Below are 18,114 nucleotides of genomic sequence, written 5' to 3'. Positions count from 1 at the left end.
CGCACATATCCAAATACAGAAATTTCTCCACTGGTACCAATAATCTATCATAATTTCTCTTTCCCTGTAATTGCAAGCAGGTACTGCACTTTTTGTGCTGACGCAAGGGCTTTCGTTCCATCCTACCGTTTCTTCAAGTTTGCTTCAATAGCACATGCTGTCAGAAATATATTACAAGGGGATTGCACCTTCACACTTCAGCTCCACCTGTATGGTGGATCATAAATATACTATAGTCAGATACTGTGGCAATCTCTATCTCTGACCTTTTTTCCGCACTTGGAAAAAGGAGGTCCAATTGAGACTGAATTGTTTCCAGAATGGGCACAGGCACTGTATGGCTTCAGGTCCATTCTAGAAACAGCATATAATTTGTGGGGAGATGACCAGAGGTCTCTAGGATAGAGGCAACTGATCCTTTGAGGGTATAAGGCAAGTTTTGGTGTGACCTGTGATATCCTTGAGTAGTGCTAGCCCATAAATGACATGCACAAAGGCATATTGTGCAGCTCAAGGCGAATTTCTTGCTGTTAAAACTTTCCATAGCAGTACAGCAGGTACAGGGACTGTATGGGTGTAGGATACAACTCTCATCTTTCTTGATACTTGGCCATGCTGACTGGGGCTGATAGGAGTTGGCCACAGGTTCCCTACCCTCTGTACAACTTAGTTCTACTTATCCTTCTCTGGTGGTTTATTTTTCCTGGTGCCACTGTAGCCCTGGCAAGGCCTGTGTATCCTGGCCCTTAACACTGCCATTGGCTCAGCTTCATAGAATCATAGAGCTGGAAGGGACCACCATTGAAAGATCTAGTCCAGTGTTTCCCAAACTTGGGACTACAAGTTCCATCACCTTTTACCACTGGTCCTGTTAGCTAGGGATGATGGGAGTTGTAGTCCAAAAAAAGAGCTGGAGAACCAAGTTTGGGAAACCCTGATCTAGTCCAATCCCTGGCAATGCACGAATCATTAGTCTAATGTTGGGCTCAAACCCATGGCCTTGAGATTGAGAGTTACATGTTCTACCGATTTAGCTATCCACTGAAGTTGCAGAGATCTCCACCTCTCCACCCACTAAATATCCAGATTACTCTAAATCAGAGATAGGGAACAGCCTTCAGACATTGCTGGACTCCAACATCCATCAATCCCAACAAGCATGGCTGATGGTTAGAGATGATGGGAGCTGTAATCCATTTTAGCATTTTGGAAGGGACCGGGGCAGTTTAACATGAAAGTTAACACATCATAAAAAGCGTCAGACTTTATCAAAATATACTCTGACTTTAGGAAAAGTGAAGAAATGCTTTACACCATCCTTCCTCCTGGCCACTGTTCCTCACGGCCAGTTAAGCATTGCCAACAAAGAAGATTTGCATCACCAAAAAAAGAGAGGGCAGTAATTTGCACAGAATTTGCATATGGCGATTTATATGTATAGATGTAATGAACAGAAACACATCTCAACAAAGCGGAGAAGACACCAGGTGACTTGTGTGCCTTCTCAATCTTCAGACCAGGTGCCGCTCATTGCTGATGCGCAACTTCAAGGCTCCTGTTCTCCCCTTTTATGGTCCCTTATCTTTAATCCCAACCTGGATTAGAGAGCCCTCAAACAGAGGTCACCTTCAAATAGAGGAACGTCCTCTGAGAGGCCTTCAAAATAAAGGGCTCTCCTCTGCAACGCAGAACATATGGCCAGTGTATCTCTAACCGTTTTTGGCCTTCTTTTTAAATTCCTCGTTCACGTTATGCTTATCTGTCTCTTTGGCGATCTTCACTCTGGTTGAGTCACAGACCGATAGAGAACCTGAAGGTCTTTTTTTTAATTGAAAACCCTCAGCCAAAGGCAAAATTCTCAGTAATCTGCACCCCACCAAATGTTAAGCCTGCTTAAATATAAACCAATGATGCATTCACTGTTTGAGTTCAGCTGCGTGGACCAGTTTGATTACTGTACCTACCTGTGCCAAAGAGGTGATTCAGAAGGAGATAGAGAGGACTGTAGGCACACACGCTCCCCCAGAGGCATCCGCAAGATTATAAGAAAGCTTCCACACCAGAGTGTCTTAGTATTATGCAGTCATTGCTCTTCCACAGTCAGATGGAAGTGAAATTAAAAGTATGGTTCCACATACAAGCTACTTTTCCAACTAACACTAACTATTTGAACGTGTATTTCACATTTTTAAAACGTAGAGGTTTTATTCACAATCAAGGAGTGCACAAATCCCATTCAATAAATAAATAAAGTAATATCCTGTAACACTTGTCCCTCCATAGTAGAAATGCATAATGGCACAGTATAGAGAAACATATGGTGCACTGCAGGTCTCTAGTCCCATTCATCCCCATTTTCTTCTCATCTGCAAAGACATGCACACAAACTGCATCAACCTCCATGCATTTTGTTTCCTTTCAAAAACAGAAACTTTTGCACTTGTTTATCTACAACCAAATTGTAACACAGCAAGTGTTTTTATTGTACTTCTGCCCTGTGTGAGTACACACACTCTCTCTCTCTCACACACAAGCACATTCACTCTATAAATTGGGAAGAATTATAATATATATGAATTTCACAGGTGGCAAGTACAAGTTGCTTAAGAGGCAGTGACAGTAGTAGGGGACCACATTGCAGAAAAGGTAATATAGGAGGCAGATCTGAGGCTGAAAAAGCAAGACTGCATCTGGGAAAACATGGGAATGTAATGGTTTGGGAGCACCATTGCCTGGATTTTCCAGAATAACCGAGTGAGTGAACTGTGACAATTTCAGAGGAAACAGTTAGTGGAAGCAGCCTATGTTTCTGGCACAAGGTAGACCAACTTCTGTACCCAAAAAGCAGATCAGTACGAAAGAATGAGTTTAGGATATATTTGCATGACTCATCCTGCATCTCCTAGTCACAAAGGGCTATGAAAGATACAAAAGCCTTCTGAGATTTCATCTCAAATTTCCATACATGTCAACTGTCCTTGCTTGCCAGAAACTGTCTATATTCTTTGCTACCACTCCTGGTAAATCACTATTCCTATTTTGCGCTGGGGGAGGAGGGGGCTTATTAAAGCTTTCTTAGCATTGGCTGCTAGAATTGCAGTTCTTCGACATTTAAGTTCCTCCCCAAAGTCTCTAGAAGGTGCATTTCTGTGCACAGGATAAGTGATGGATGTATATTCACCCTTGTGCACATGCATAAAAATGCATGCACACGCTACAAAGAACAAATACTGGAATTTTACATACTGCAGACGGTGACATATGCTTTGAGATTGTGTTGGCATATTATCAGATAATCAGGTCTCCCCCCACCAATATATCTGCAACCAAAAGAACAAAGAACATATTGATTCTAAACCGGCAAAGGACAGGCTACCTACTGCACAGTAAATGAATGCAGCAATGCAGAATGAATGATGCTCAAAAGCTGGTCTCTGGTAGGAGAATAGGGGTGTCAAAGGCCTATTTTCTTCTGTGCAGTGTTGGAGGGCATGAACTTTACTGGACATTGCCCACATATCTTGGGGCACACCTTCACAACCTCAGGGGCTAGTAACTTGCTTTTACTGTTAAATGGAAAACTGAGGTCCTTGGTATGCTGTCATTTATGCCCCCAGAAACAATTTCCGTGCTTGAAGGGGGTCACTGCAGAAACAGGGGATATACAAATTAACCTAATCCATCTATGGAATATTATAGTGTGCAACAAGCAGAAAAAGGGAGCAAGGAAATTCCTTCTAACTCAAGCAAACAAACCAATGCCAGAAAGAAATGGTAAAGCAAGCTAAGGTAAAAACTGCCAAAATAATCTTGCCTGCCGAAAAGTTCTTGCCCAACCCAATATATAGTGGTCAGTTGGACTGAAGTATGGCATACCCAGATACAATCAGAAGAGACAATATACAGGAGTTTTTCAGGCTCTTTAAAATGTCCACCCACAAGCTGGCAAGTGCTGCTGCTCTGATGCTCAGCAGAAGTGTCCACTGATGAGACAGGTGCTCCCCACCCCCGCCATGCTCCTAAAGGGAAGCTGGGAATGTAGTTTACACATTTCCATCTTCATTCCCATCAACTGCCTAGAAAGGCAGGGGTCAGTGTGGATTGGAGACCCTGGACTTAATAGTCTTCAGGAGTCAAGCACGTTGCACAAATGCATCAGATCCCTAAAAGAAGCACCATGCAGACATACTCAAAAACTAATGTGCAGCACCCAAAATGCCATTGGTAATCACACCAACCTCTGATGCTTCAACAGAAGATAAAACCTAGTTGGTTGGAGGCAATAGCTATAGGGAACTATGGACATGGACCTTCCAGATTCTGGTCCTAGAAACGGGAAGGGATGGGGGAATAAACTGCAGATTGCTCAAGTTTTGGATTGGCAGGCGTGCGTGCTTTCAGCTAGGGCAAAAGACTCATTTCCACACTAGCAAGACTCCTACAAGTCACAGAACTGACTTGGAAGCATAGCAAGCTACCACATTCCAGGTCAGACTATTTGTCCACCTAGTCCAGTAGCGTATTATCTACTCTGATTGACAGCAGCTCCCAAGGCAGACAATCTTTCCTGCCACCTGCTAGCTGTTCCTTAAACTGTAAATGCCCAGGGATTGAACCTGGGAACTTCTGAATGCAGTGTGCTCGACTGCTGAGCTACAGTCCCTGCTATACAGGATCAAACCAAGGCCCATTGTATCCATTATCTTGTTTCCAACGATGGTCTACCAGAAGGCCTCTGGGAGTTCTGCAGCAAGGTATGGGCCAATAGCCTTCCTTTCTTGTTCCGAACCAGTTACTGAGATATATATATATCATACCCTGTACAAATAGAGGCTCTATGAAGTTATCACAACTAATAGACACAAATAGAACAATTTTTCATACATTCACCTAATCCCTTTTAGAAAAGGTGTACAAACCACAGGTCCTCACCAACATGTCAAGGCAGCAAATTAACTTACTAGGGTGGGCATCCTGTCTTTCCCTTCCTGCACAGCCTAGGTCCTATATTTACTGGGATGTTATTACACCTCTGTGTTGCAGTGATAGACTGCTAAGTCAAATTATCCTCTTTTCTGCCAGTTTGGCTCCAATACTTCCTTCCTCATCATTGGAGGAAGAGAGGACGACTCTGTAGGAGCAGCCATGCTCCTGAATTTGTCGTATAGTCCTGAGCACGTTTACCTAGAGGAATATGTGAGTTCAATGAAGCCTAATGTTTAGGATTGCAGTTTTAGTTTGGAAGCCCCAAGTTTCTCTGGTTATAGCACACAGGTCCAATTGAGGCCAGGGGGTGGGAACAGGTTGCAAGTCAACCCAAGATGGGTCACACATGAGAGGGGCAATCACAGTATTCTTTCTATATGCATATATATTAGTAAGAGAAGCAGAAAGAGAGGATAAAGGTGGAGGATATGGGGAGAGATAAGGAGAAAGTGGACAGGGAAAAGAAAAGGGTAAGACTTACATACATAATGGAAAATGAATAGTAGGGCTATTGTAGCAGGCTGGGATTAAAGTTGGGTCCCAGACTGAAAGGTTGAAGACCACCGACAAAATAAAGAAACAAAGAAAGGCAAAGGCAATTGCGCAAGTGACTAGTTTTCCTTTTCTTTCCTTTTTTTTAAAAGGGAACTCACAGACAGTTGAATTTTGTTCAAAAACCATAGAGGAGCTCGGAGAGCTTTAAGCCTCCAAATGCTGACAAAGAGACAATGGGGCACTCAAATTAAAAAGGACAAAGAGCCAGGCATCTTCTCAAGACGGCCTCATCGATTGGTGAGCACACCCTTTTTTATCTCCATCAGCATTTCTCCCTCTGCTTGCAAGCCTCTCACCACCTTCCCAGACGGCATGCTTGGCTTTCAAGCAGCCTGTACATCTCCCATCCCAGCTGGATCTGGGTTGGGGTGAGAGACAATATCCTGGAGGGTAATGCTCAGCCCAGCTTTGCTCCTAGGTACTCACTAAGGGGTTGTTGCCAAGAGCATTTTTTACCAGCTCTGGGCACCCGGCCACTGCCAATACATATCTTGGGGCGGCAAGGGAGAAAAGGATAAAGACATTTGAAGAAGGAGGAGATCTTTTAAGTGGCTGAAGGTGGTGGAGGAGTGAAGCCAACGGCTGGGATGTATCAGGAACCAGGATATGAAAACAGAGAGATAAGCCCTGAATTATCTAGCCCAGCAGTAAATAATGCCCCTCACCTTATGGAGGGTCCTTGACCCACAGGAAAAAATCACTGCGTAGGTGGGGAGATTGTGGGCAGAGGCAGCATCAAAACGAGGTGTTTGCAGTACTGCCAAATTACACAGCCTCTTCTCCCTCTGTGCCATCCCATCCCTTCCCTGCCTCACTATCTCTTGTTTGGGCGTACACCCACCCACCCACCCACCCACCCACACACACCAGAAAGGAACGCAGTCCAGATAGCAAGAGTGGCCCACAGCTTCTGGAGAGCGGGATGATACTGAGGGCTGAATGAATTTGCCACAGGTCTAGACTCAGGAATACATAAGGAAAACGACTCCTCTCTTACAGGCCTCCTTGTATGCCCCCAGAAAGAGGAGGCACACAGGTTCCCAGGTCACAGGCTTCTCCACGATGATGAGATGTATTGCATTTCTATTTAAATTCTGGTAATTATTTTATGCAAATCTGTGCTCACTTGCCCCCCCCTCCCGGCTTAGTGATGCATTCCCTCTCTTTTGGCAACCTGTAAATGGTTACCGGCACTGAAGCCCACCAAGCCAGCTTTGTCCTCGCCTTCCACTGACTTGTTCCACTTTTATTTCAGTCAGCTTTCGGAGGCTGAGCCAGCTTACTATTTACAGTTGATTTGTTGTTGTTGTTGTTGTTGTTATTATTAATTTTCAGCTCGGTAGATTTCAACAGGGGTGTTTGTTTGTTTTAGAATTGTAAGTCAAAAATCGTTAGAAAAAGGTTGAATGGCAAGTCACCACGAGGGCCTCATAAATTCATACATCAGAATTTAAATGTTAAATAATTAAATAAATAAGCAAGTATTCACACCATCTTTGCAGTCAACCTTGCCTTCTGCAAAAAGGGACGCAGGTGGCGCTGTGGGTTAAACCACAGAGCCTAGGACTTGCCGATCAGAAGGTCGGCGGTTCGAATCCCCGCGATGGGGTGAGCTCCCGTTGCTCGGTCCCTGCTCCTGCCAACCTAGCAGTTCGAAAGCACGTCAAAGTGCAAGTAGATAAATAGGTACCACTCTGGCGAGAAGGTAAACGGTGTTTCCGTGCGCTGCTCTGGTTCGCCAGAAGAGGCTTAGTCATGCTGGCCACATGACCCGGAAGTTGTACGCCGGCTCCCTCGGCCAATAAAGCGAGATGAGCGCCGCAACCCCAGAGTCGGCCACGACTGGACCTAATGGTCAGGGGTCCCTTTACCTTTACCTTGCCTTCTGCAGCAGTGGCTCATTATACCCACCAGTGGCAAAGGTATCCATTAAGGGCAGAAGCTAAAACTAGGGAATACTAGGTGAAATGCAGTTGCTAAGCAACCCCAAAGTTTCCCCTTCCCAACACCCCTTAGGCCAAGGGGTAGGGAACCTCAAGCCTTTGGGCCAAATCCGGCTCCCTATTTGGCCCATGAGGCCATTCTCCCCAAATCACGTCCACCTGCCGTTCACCCCTTGTCGCATGACTGGATTGGCTGCTTGTGCATTATGATGTCAGATGATTGACAGGAGCATAGTCTCACCAACTGGTCAAAAATTGGCCCACAGGATGGAGAGAGATAAAGATCTGGCCAGCTATGCCTAAAAGGTCCCACACCCCTGCCTTAGGCCCAGCTAAAAAGCTAGCTGGGTCAGGATTGCTGTGTTGGCTTTTCCTCAAAGGCAGCAATGGTAAGGGTGGCTGTTTCCTGTACTAACGTTGAAGGATGCTCTTATAAACTCAGAAGCTTGCAGTCTCTTTCTTGCTTAGCGCCTGATTTAAATGGGATGCGTTACAAGGATTAAGGCAATTCAGCTCTCTCTGCAATGGACCAATGGTATACAAAACTCTTCCTCATACCAGGCTGCATTCACATTAACATAAGCCAACAGCATGCAGTCTTCTGGAAGGGGTTATTCAAAGGGGAGTGTGCCTTGCTCCCCTACCCAGTCAGCTTTAAGAACCAAAGAATGCAACCCCATTCCTTCCGCTGTGAGACTAGGCAGACAGATGCACCCCAGAATTCTTATGATGCAAACAGCCATGTGCTTCATGCCGGACAAAGGCACATTGGGAAGGAAAGGGCAGAGGGAGTCTTTCTCTTATCGTTTATAACGGTGGAGGAATCAAGGAGAAGACAACCAACCTTTCATCTGCATCAAGGTGTCTGTGTTTTTTAGAGCCATACGCAAGAAAAATGTTTTGGCAGATGCTGCTTCTCATATTGGAGTGGTGCACTGAAATTTCTCTCACTGTGCTAGAAGCTGAACGTTGGACGGTTCAGACAAACAAGGACTTTTTACAAACTAAACGGTTAAACTGTGGAATTCCCTGTCACAAGAGGCCACCAGCTTGAGTGGCTTTTTAAAGGCGATGAGACAAAATTGTGGAGAACACCTCCCAATGGCTACTGGTCATATGCTACGTCCCCAGTTACTGGCGATTACAAACAGGCCAGGGCTATTGTGCTCCCCCTTCTGCATAGCTATTAAAAGGTACAGGGGCCCACAAAAAGATGCCCATTCTTGAGTTATAATATTCCTGCTTAAGAGAGGACTCTCTCCTTTTCCCTTCCTCACCTCTCAGGGCCTCTTGACAACCCTTTGAGCTCACGGCAGCTGCTGCTTATTGTCAATCTGTGGCTTCTACATGACCTCCCAACATTTGTTAAGAGTAAAAATAGGTACACTTAAAAAAAATTATGTGCAGGGAGAAGGGGATAAAAGTGGTTCCATGAAGCCTGAGAGCGGGCCCAACCCACCAGATAAAACCTGAAAATCATATTTTCAGATGTGCCCCTTCCCTTATGGTTAGAATAACAAATACTGTATATTGCATTTGGAGTCCCCCCACAAATCCATGTTTGTTGGACGCGAATCTAGCTTCCCAAATTGTACGATATAACAGCAAAGTTGTAAGATCCACCAGGAAACGATCATCATCATCATGAAGTATTGTGGGATCCAGCTAAATGTAACTTATTAAGAGGTTAAAATACCACCCACATCTGCAGCTAGTATACACAGTGAGAAAATAAGATATGGCTGGAAAGGCATGCATCTAGTCCCCATGAATACTTCATCCTTTAGAAAACTCTGTAGTTAGAAGAACAAGGTGCCTGCCCCCCTTTTTTGGCTGTAGCAACAGCTGAAAAGCATGGTGGGTGGGAAATTGGATCTTTCAGGTTTGGTTTAAGTACGACACAAAAGAATAGGAAGGGCTTTTGGGGGGTGGGGGTTGGGGGTTGGCTTAGCGTCACAACAGCAGCCGTACCGGCAGTGCGGGCGCAGGGGTGGTACAAAGCCATTAGAAAGGTGGTCTGGGGCTGAAGCAATTAAGCAACTTTGATGTTGCAAAGTCAGGGGTATTGGCAGCGGGGAGAGAGGGGTCACCGTGTTTTTTAAGCCGCAGGGGTTTGCAGCGGAAAAGCTAACTAGCAAAGTTTCTGGACGAGAGGACTCAATAGCAGACTGAATTGGGGCGAGCGGGTGGGTTGGGGAGAGGTAGCAAAACCTGGGCCCGGAAGGGTTAAGGGGGGAGCAGAACTGTCAGGCTGAAGCCTGTGTTAGGCCTCGTTGCCATGGCGGCAGACTGTCTCGCTGGCACTCCCTGACCCCTGAAGGGGGATCTTGGGGAGGGGGAAAGAGGCTGAGACACAGACACTACGGGGCGGGGTTGGGGCAGAGTCCCAGGAGAATCAGTCTAGCACCTGATACAGACGTACAACAGTGCACACACACACATGCATGTGCCGCGACATATCCGGCCTGAAGCACCACATGCACGGGGAGCAAACAGTCGGATCCAAGGTGCTGAGCCTCAAGCAGTGATTCGCCGCGATACAGAAGCACGGAGCACCACTGATGCAGACAAAGAGCGACGCAGCCATGTACATCACCCGGCTAATGCACAGCAGCAGATAAATTACAATGCCACAAGAATGCGCACAGGTGAAACTGAATGCATGCGCCAAACGCGGGGGGGGGGGGGGGGAGCGGAGGGGGACGCGACAAAGAGAAAACAGCAAAGCAAGTGCACAGTGGTGACCCTCGTGCACGCACCAGACTGCAGTGTCACGGTACCCACAGAGGCGTGCGCCCACAAATACATGCGCGCGCATTTAACACACACACACACCCGAGACATCTACGCAAAGCCACACAGTTTCGGAGGCTGATCACCACACAAAGGCTATGGGACAGTCTGAGGGCTAAGGAGTCTGGCCACGGAAGTCAAGAAAGCAAAGGATACCGACCTGGTTAGGGAGCAAGACAATGCACAATGCTGACCAACAACCCAGGAGGCCAACACAATGCAGGGACCCCCTGGGAGACACGGCACCCCATACATTTGAAATCCATGACAGACAGAAATCCCAGAACCTCTCTAACAGGGTTTATGCCCCCACACCTGATTTTTGATCAAAGATGATAATCCTGCCACCGTAAAATATTTCACTGCCGCCAACCCCGCTCCCCCCGGCCTTTGCTTCACTTAAAACGAGCCTTTTTATCACCTGAGTAATTTGCTGCACTGCCACTCAGCTTTCTCCTACCCCATATTCCAATATTTTGTCATCCTCTAGGCAAGATGGAACCAGCCTGGAGAAACCATTCTAGGAAACCTGTATACGATCCACATTCTGATCTCTCAGCCACCCCCAAGTATCCTGAGACAGTTTGTCAGTAGGATATTTGGGACTTCAAATGGTCTTAAAATGCTCTCCATATTCGCTACATGAGGCGCCCTGTTGGGCTGGCCTTGCTTAAAACACAGGCACACACTGAAACCGCCATCTTAGCTGTCCCCTAGGATTAGCCATGGAATAAGGGACCTGTGGTTTTCCTCTGCCAGGAAAAGGTCCTTCTTTTCCTGGGTTTCCCGGGTTTGGGGAGTGGAATTAGGTAGGTGGTGGAGAGTGATGGAATGATGTTAGAATGTAGGTGCAGGGCTTTTGTCCAAAGCATTAGCTATTATTTGCTTTGGGTGAGCAATGGGGGAGACTGAGCAATGGGGACAGGGCCTCTTGGTCAGAAAGGCAACTGCCTAGGTCTTAGGACAGTTCCAGAAGGAAGTCCACCCTGTCCATGAGTACTAACCTGTTTGCTAACAACCAAACTCAGTGACTTGGGACTCTGTGTTCTGCCACTCCCCTTCTGGGAACAGAGATATACTCTCTGCATAAGAAGGCATCCTCTGAGATAACTACCATACCATCAGGCCCCATGTCCACAATCGTTAACACAGATTTGAATCCTCTCTATGCCCCCGACATCTGAAAACCCAGGATCCAACTAGAAGCACTCCTAAACTCCCAAAATGTCACAAGTCATGTCTCATTGACTGGTGCCCTGGATCAGTTAAGTGGGCCCGCTCCCAAATTCATGCCCCTGTGTTCCTCCTTACAGCAAGCATGCAGAGCTCTGAAAAAATTGGGTGGTGGTAGTGATGGAAACTGGGGCTGACCTGGCGGCCACCTGCTTGCTTTGTCATGGAAGATACATTGCACTCTCCTCCTTGCAAAAGGGCCTGGCCTTCTAAACAGACTGGCATGGCAAACTTTTCACCTCCTTCTTACCTGCCAGGACCATCTGTTATGGGAACATGAAACCAAATGAGACTTTGCATAGCCTCACAAACCTTATGCATGCGGCCTAACATAAAGAAGCTACTTCTATTTTTAGTAGCACTAGCCCAACTCTGATAATTATGACATTTTTGTCTCTGCTGTAAAATGAGAAAGCTGTGTCCAACCCATTCTTCTCGAAGGTCAAACCACTTCCTTCATTCCCTCCTTCCAAACCCCAAGTTCCTAGGTAGGTGGGGATGGTCATGTCACTGCGCATTTTCTCTTCTTTGCCCCATCCTCCTCTTACACCCACCCACCCACCATAATGCACAAATCCTGGGGACACAGAGATGCTTCCTGGAAAGGCTGAGCAAGTGGGCATGTGAGAGAGATGGAAACACACAAACAAAAAGGAGAAAAAGCAAAGGTGTTGACCCCTAAGGTGGGGGAAATCCATAATTCACATTAGGCCAACAGAAGAGGTAATAACAGGGCAAGATAGAGAGAAGGTGCCTCATAACCGCCCCAAACCTTTAAGATAGGCCTGTCATCCCCACAAACACTTGCCCTTACACATGCTTTCTGACCTCTCCAGCAACCACCAAATAGCAGTGCCAGACCCTTCAGGTATGTGGAAACCTGGGCATATCTGAACAAGTGAGTGTGGAAAATCAGGTGGGAAATGGTGGCCGACATGGGTGGCTAAATGCAGACGATGCGGTAAATACAAGCATATGGTGTTGAAGGCAAGGGCTTGGGGTGGGAAGGCATAGAAAGTTGTATGGGAATCACCGGATGTGTAAGTCTGAAGAATGATGGAAAAGCGAGTGGGCGGGGGAATACAGAGCTGGGCTGGAAGTTGCCTATCAGGAGCAGAAATAGATCAGTGCCTATAAAGGGTGATGAATGGATGAGGAAGCCAGTAGGGGAGATGGATGAATGGGGAGAGATGAAGGGCAGGTGGTGTATTGCAAGACATCAATGGGTGTGCATTAGAAAAAAGGGTGGAGATAAGAAGCTGGCTGAGTTAAGTAGAGCGATGGGTAGGATATCTACCGCTATATATCTGGACAGGTGGGGAAATGGATCACAGGGTGCCATTGTGTGTTTTTGACATGGTGCAGGTTTCAAAACACACAGAGACCGGTCCAGACCAGCCGTTTATACCACAGTGGTTTGTATTCAAAGGGCCTTTTTCATGACCTCATTCGCACCGAAAGGACGGAAGAATCCCCACCCTCCACCATGCCCCTCAAACCACAGCTCAGAGAGGCTGCAGCCTCCAACAGTCCCTGAGCAACTATTGCAAAGAGAAACATTTGCCAGTTCCTTTGAATGCAGGCTTCCACCTTCCTAACACAGAGGATATGGGGGGAGAGACCAAGGCTGGGATATCCAGAAAGCGGGGAAAGGGGAGGGCAAAGAGGGGGAGGCAGAAAAGTAAAGGGATAAGGAGCAGGGAAGGAAAATAGCTAGTGATGGGACCACTGCAATAAGCTCCCCTCCCCCATCTGTCCCTGCTGTGCTGCAATTCCCTCCCTGTTCTCTCTCTCTCTTACACACACACACACACACACACACACACACACACACACACTGCCTTAGAGCTGGTCGGGAGGTCAAGTTCTTAAGAGGATTCTGGCTCTAACACAGGCAGTGAAAGTACATGGGGGTGGTGGCATAGGGGCTGTAGGAGACTGCATGCTTGTGTGCACAAAAGACCGGCTGTGCTGGCGTGCTCCGCTAGGTGAACACGACCTCCTTGAGCATGCAGCACCTTTGCACATCATACTGCCGTGCCCGTTCACACGCACATCTTCTCCCAAAGCTGTACAATTAGCCAAACATAGATAAGATACACAAGGGTGTCCTGGGCATAGCCCCCCCCCCCCGCCAACTAAATCATAATTTCACTGGGCTAAGATTTGGGATCATAGCTTTTAGCTACAACCCAGCACATAAAAGCACCCTAGTCAAATTGCATGTGCAAGCAGAAAAACAGGGACACACACACTTAAATTAAGAAACTATGGACAAATACAGCCCCCTCTAAGCCAGAAAGGAAGAACAGATCAGGACCACCACCCCAAGCCCACTTATCATCCAAGACACCTTTACTTGGGCTGTTAAGAAAGTAGGTCACAACTGAGGGGGTGGGGAGGGGGGCAGTGGTGAAATCACCAGGCAGCAGTCTTCCCCACAAACCAAACACCTCAAAGTCTCCCCCATCGGTCCACAGCCCCATCTTATAAGGTCTGCTACCTTTCTGAGGCAACTAACTAGCTAGCTGCACCTCTGTTTTTGTTCTCAAATCTGTCCATTATGGTGAGAGTTCCCGATTATTGATAAGTCAGGAATTCCCATAACTCTTGGAGGCCGTGCATGTGAAATTTCAGATGCATCCTTATCCCCATGGAAAACTTATCTGCTGATTCATAGCACTGGGGTGATGGTTGCATTTAATTCAAACTAAGCGTTGCTCCTCGTTATATTACAGACCATTATAATGTGCTTTACCCACCGCATTAAGGTTTGGTTCCTACCGGTGGGAAGGGCCCAGTCATCGCCTAAGGGGAGCAGGTATAATTTCTGGGGTGTGAAGGCACATCTCTTGTGTTACAGGCTGGTTGGAGCCTGCGCAAAAGAGACGTGGAAGTAACCACAAGGGGCCTGGGATCTATGCTGTGTTGGAATTTGTGGGATGGTGTCATATTCAGAGGTGAGTGAATAGAAAGATATATTGGGGAGGAAGGTGCACTTGTGCGGTGTATATGAAAGGAAGAGTAGACATGCATCTGCATATTGAGCAATGAACTTAGGTAATTGTTGTAGAATAATGCATGCTTCTTCATAATTTGTGTCTCTGCTGTGTGTGTGCTGGATGTGCCCCCACTGCTCCTAGTGTTATTCTACACAGAGACCCCTGCAATAAATGTCAGAGAGTGGGGAGCCAAAGGGCTATGCCCCCCACTCCCAAGATGCTGCCCCACCCTGGAACATCTTAGCAGAGGCTGTTTGTGTGCACTCACGCATGCGCGGATGCAGCGACACCTTTGATGAGGAACATATGCATCTGCTTCCCTGGACTGCGGAGGTGGTTCTGAACACGTGTTAACTTTTTCTGGCGTGCTGCTACACAAACCATAGTGCAAACACGTGCACACACATTCATGACTGTGTTGCACGAGTGGTATATGGATTTGTCTCCATGCACTGTACAGCGAGACTGAGAGAGGGGGAGGGGAGGGGTGTTTTCACGCATGGAGAGCTGTAAGGCTGTGTTATATAAGGATGTGAGCCGAGGATTCCCAGTTTACAGCAGCTTCCCCAAGCACCACAGAGGCGTGCCCCACTCCTTGCCTGTAGCCCCCTAGACCCCACTCCCCTCCTAGGCCAACTGATTTATGCTCACGTAAAGCGCTGCCAATGAATGGAGGCTGCGCTGGGAGAGACCCCTGACCTCGCCCATGACCTCTGACCCTGTCTGGCTTCACAGACAGGCTGCAGCTGGGTCTCTCCCCCTTGACCCTTTAATTCCAGACCCGCCCTTCCCCACCAAGGAGACTGCCAGACATTAACCCTGTGAGTGCCACAGCTCTCAAAAGAGCAGCCGACTCAGCTAGGATTGTGGAGTGGGTGGCGTGTGTGTGTGTGTGTGTGTGTGTGTGCGCGCTTGTACCTAATCCTGCCAAGATGGAAGGAGGTGTGCTTTTCAGAATAGAGGGAGAGGGAAGAGGAGTCTGGAATCCTAGATGCCACCCTTGCTCTAAATTCATCTTTACTTCTCCAAATCCTCAGTCAACCCATTTCAGCAGATCATGCAAACCACCTCCAAATGAAAGAGTGTTTCCTGCTCTATCCCAAATACATGCTCTCCTGCTCTCAACCCCACCCCTTCCCGAATCTCAGCAGAATAACATTTACACTCTGCAAGTTCCAAGTCAAAAGGGGGGGGGGGCACGGAAGGGAGACGCTGTTCAAACCGTGAAAATGCCCCATCTCCCTTCTCCCGCCTCAACACCAAGCTCTCCTCGCTGCTTTCCCTGGGCTCCTCCTACTCTCGTGTTGCATTGCCCTCCCCACCCCTAAACATTAGCGGGGAGGGGAGCACCCCCCCTTCAGCTCCATGAATGCCCCAAACCTCCCACAATGCCCTCCTCCCCTGCTCCACGGAGGACAGGTTAGGGGCTGCAAGCAGAAGCAAAATGTAGAGTCATGGGGGGGGGGGGGGAGGCAAGCTCTTTGGCCCCCCTCCCCCATTCCTGCCTGCAACTGCAGAGAGGTGCATCTTGGGATGAATAAATTATATGGGCAGTGGAATGGCAGAATTCAGGGACAGACGAAAGAGAGCGAGAGGGGGTGAGGCAAGCAAAACCAGGCAGGGGTGGCAGGGAAGAGAGAATTGCTGCTGTCTCCCAAGGAGGCTGCCTGGATTTGTGTTCTCCCCCCACCCCCAGATGCCAAGACCCCAAACCTTCGCCCAAGATGCCCAATGCATAACTGGAAAACAATTCATGATCTCCGGATCAGATTCGCCTGCAGCCACCTTACTCAAATCCTACAGGCCCCACTTTCAAGGCAATCTTCCGCTCCACACACCCCCCCCACTTCAAGATCCCCGCTCCCCACTAAAGGAGCACCTCAATCCAAAGCCTGCTTGCTCCAACCCACTTTTCCCTTTTCTTCCGGCTCCCAGAAAAGGAACCCAAGTGTCCTGACAGTCGCTTTTCCTTTTGATTTTGCAGAAAAGCCTCCACCCCTCCCCTCGAAATATGTGCATTAATGAGGGGGGGGGACAAACATCTGAAAGGGGTCTCCTTCGCAATGTTTATTGCAATGCACAGCACCAATCCTAGGAAAGATGACAGAAAAGAGGCGGGCGGGGGGAAAGAGGAAAGTATCAAGGGGATTCTACGATTCTTATGCTGCAGCCCAACTCTTACGAGCAAGTCCCCGTGAAGTGTAGGGCTTGCTTCCGAGTAAACACGGGGCTCGCACTGCCTTCCCCCCACTTTGCGCTCGAGGGCAGAGCCCTCCTGCAAAAGGAACCCTCCTATCTTTTCCAAGCGGCCCCAGCGCCTCAACTTCCTTCCTTCGGAGCAGCCTCCCATTGCAGCGCCCCTCACCCCGCCCTGCCGACCTACCTGATCCTCGGGGGGGGAAGGGAGGGGGCTTGCGGTGATCCTCTCTTTCCCCCCAGTTAAGAGCTCCCACAAAGTGGGCGCGCGGGGTGGGGGTGGAGGGGGAAAGCGATCCAGACGAACAAAGAACGCGCATCTTACAAGGTGGATGGGGAGGGAGGTTGCCTGCCGTTCTCTTGCCGACCCCTCTGCTCTGATTTGGTGGTGTGGGGGGAGAGTAGGAACCCCTCCTCCTTCTCCTCCCAGGCTCCTGGTTCCCCTCTCTCCGAACTTGACCTCCAGTCCAATCTGCTTCTCTTTCGTGCGCGCGCGCGTGTGCCCCCCCGCTCTTTTTTTCCAGGCTTCTGCACAGGAAAATACACAGCGCGAGAGGCTGAGTTAGAAAGGGGCCCCGCAGGGGAAACGGGGAGGGAGGGGAAAGAGGGGAGGGTGGGGGGCGGCTGTCCAGCCCAGGAGTTTTGCTGCACCTGCAGGGGAGAAGAAAGCTTTGCCCTTCTTTGCATCTTGCAGAATTGGTGGGGCGGCGGCGGAGCGCGCGCGCGGGGTGTGCGGGTAAAAGGAGGAGAGAGAAAAGGGGTCTCTCCGCAACTCAGAGCTAAAAGAAGAAACCCAGGAGTGAAAGGAGACGAGGCTGGCGGCGGCGGCGGGAGAGGGAAGGTGGAGAGGACGGAGAGAGGGGAGATGTCAGGTTGCTGGACGAGGGAGGGGAACGAAGCAATGCATGAACTCAAGGGCAGGAGGAAAACGGGGAGGGGGGCGGGGTGCTGAAAAGGGAGAGAAAGCAGCAGAATTGCCGCCGCCACCCCGCAAAAAATGCAGAAGTAGGATTTGCAGAGGAAGAAGGTTAAGGAGGAGGGAAAAGAGGGTTAGGAAGGACGGGATCGGGAAGGATCCCAAAGATAAGAGGAAAGGAGATTTGGGAAGCAGGCTCGGAGAAAAAGAGAATGACAGCAGAGACTGGGAGGGAAGGAGGAACAAGGAGGCTGGGAGGCTGCCACAGGCCACTTACCGGGGAGTAAAGCCACTGAACTTCCAGCGGGAGGGAAGGAAGGAGCCTCAGATAAGGTTGACAGGAGAAAGTCAGAAGGAAAAGCTGGCGAGGCAGGGAGATCGGCAGAAGGAGAAAGAGATTAGCGGGGAAGGCAAGGCAAAGGGGCTGCTGCTGCTGCGGATGCAGAGAGAAGAGGAAAGAGGGAGGGATAGAGGAGTGCAAAAAGGGCAT

The sequence above is a fragment of the Podarcis muralis genome, chromosome 7 (assembly GCF_964188315.1).
Source record: "Podarcis muralis chromosome 7, rPodMur119.hap1.1, whole genome shotgun sequence".
NCBI lineage: Eukaryota > Metazoa > Chordata > Lepidosauria > Squamata > Lacertidae > Podarcis > Podarcis muralis.
The sequence above is the reverse complement of the archived record's forward strand: the minus strand, read 5'-3'. Positions refer to the sequence as shown.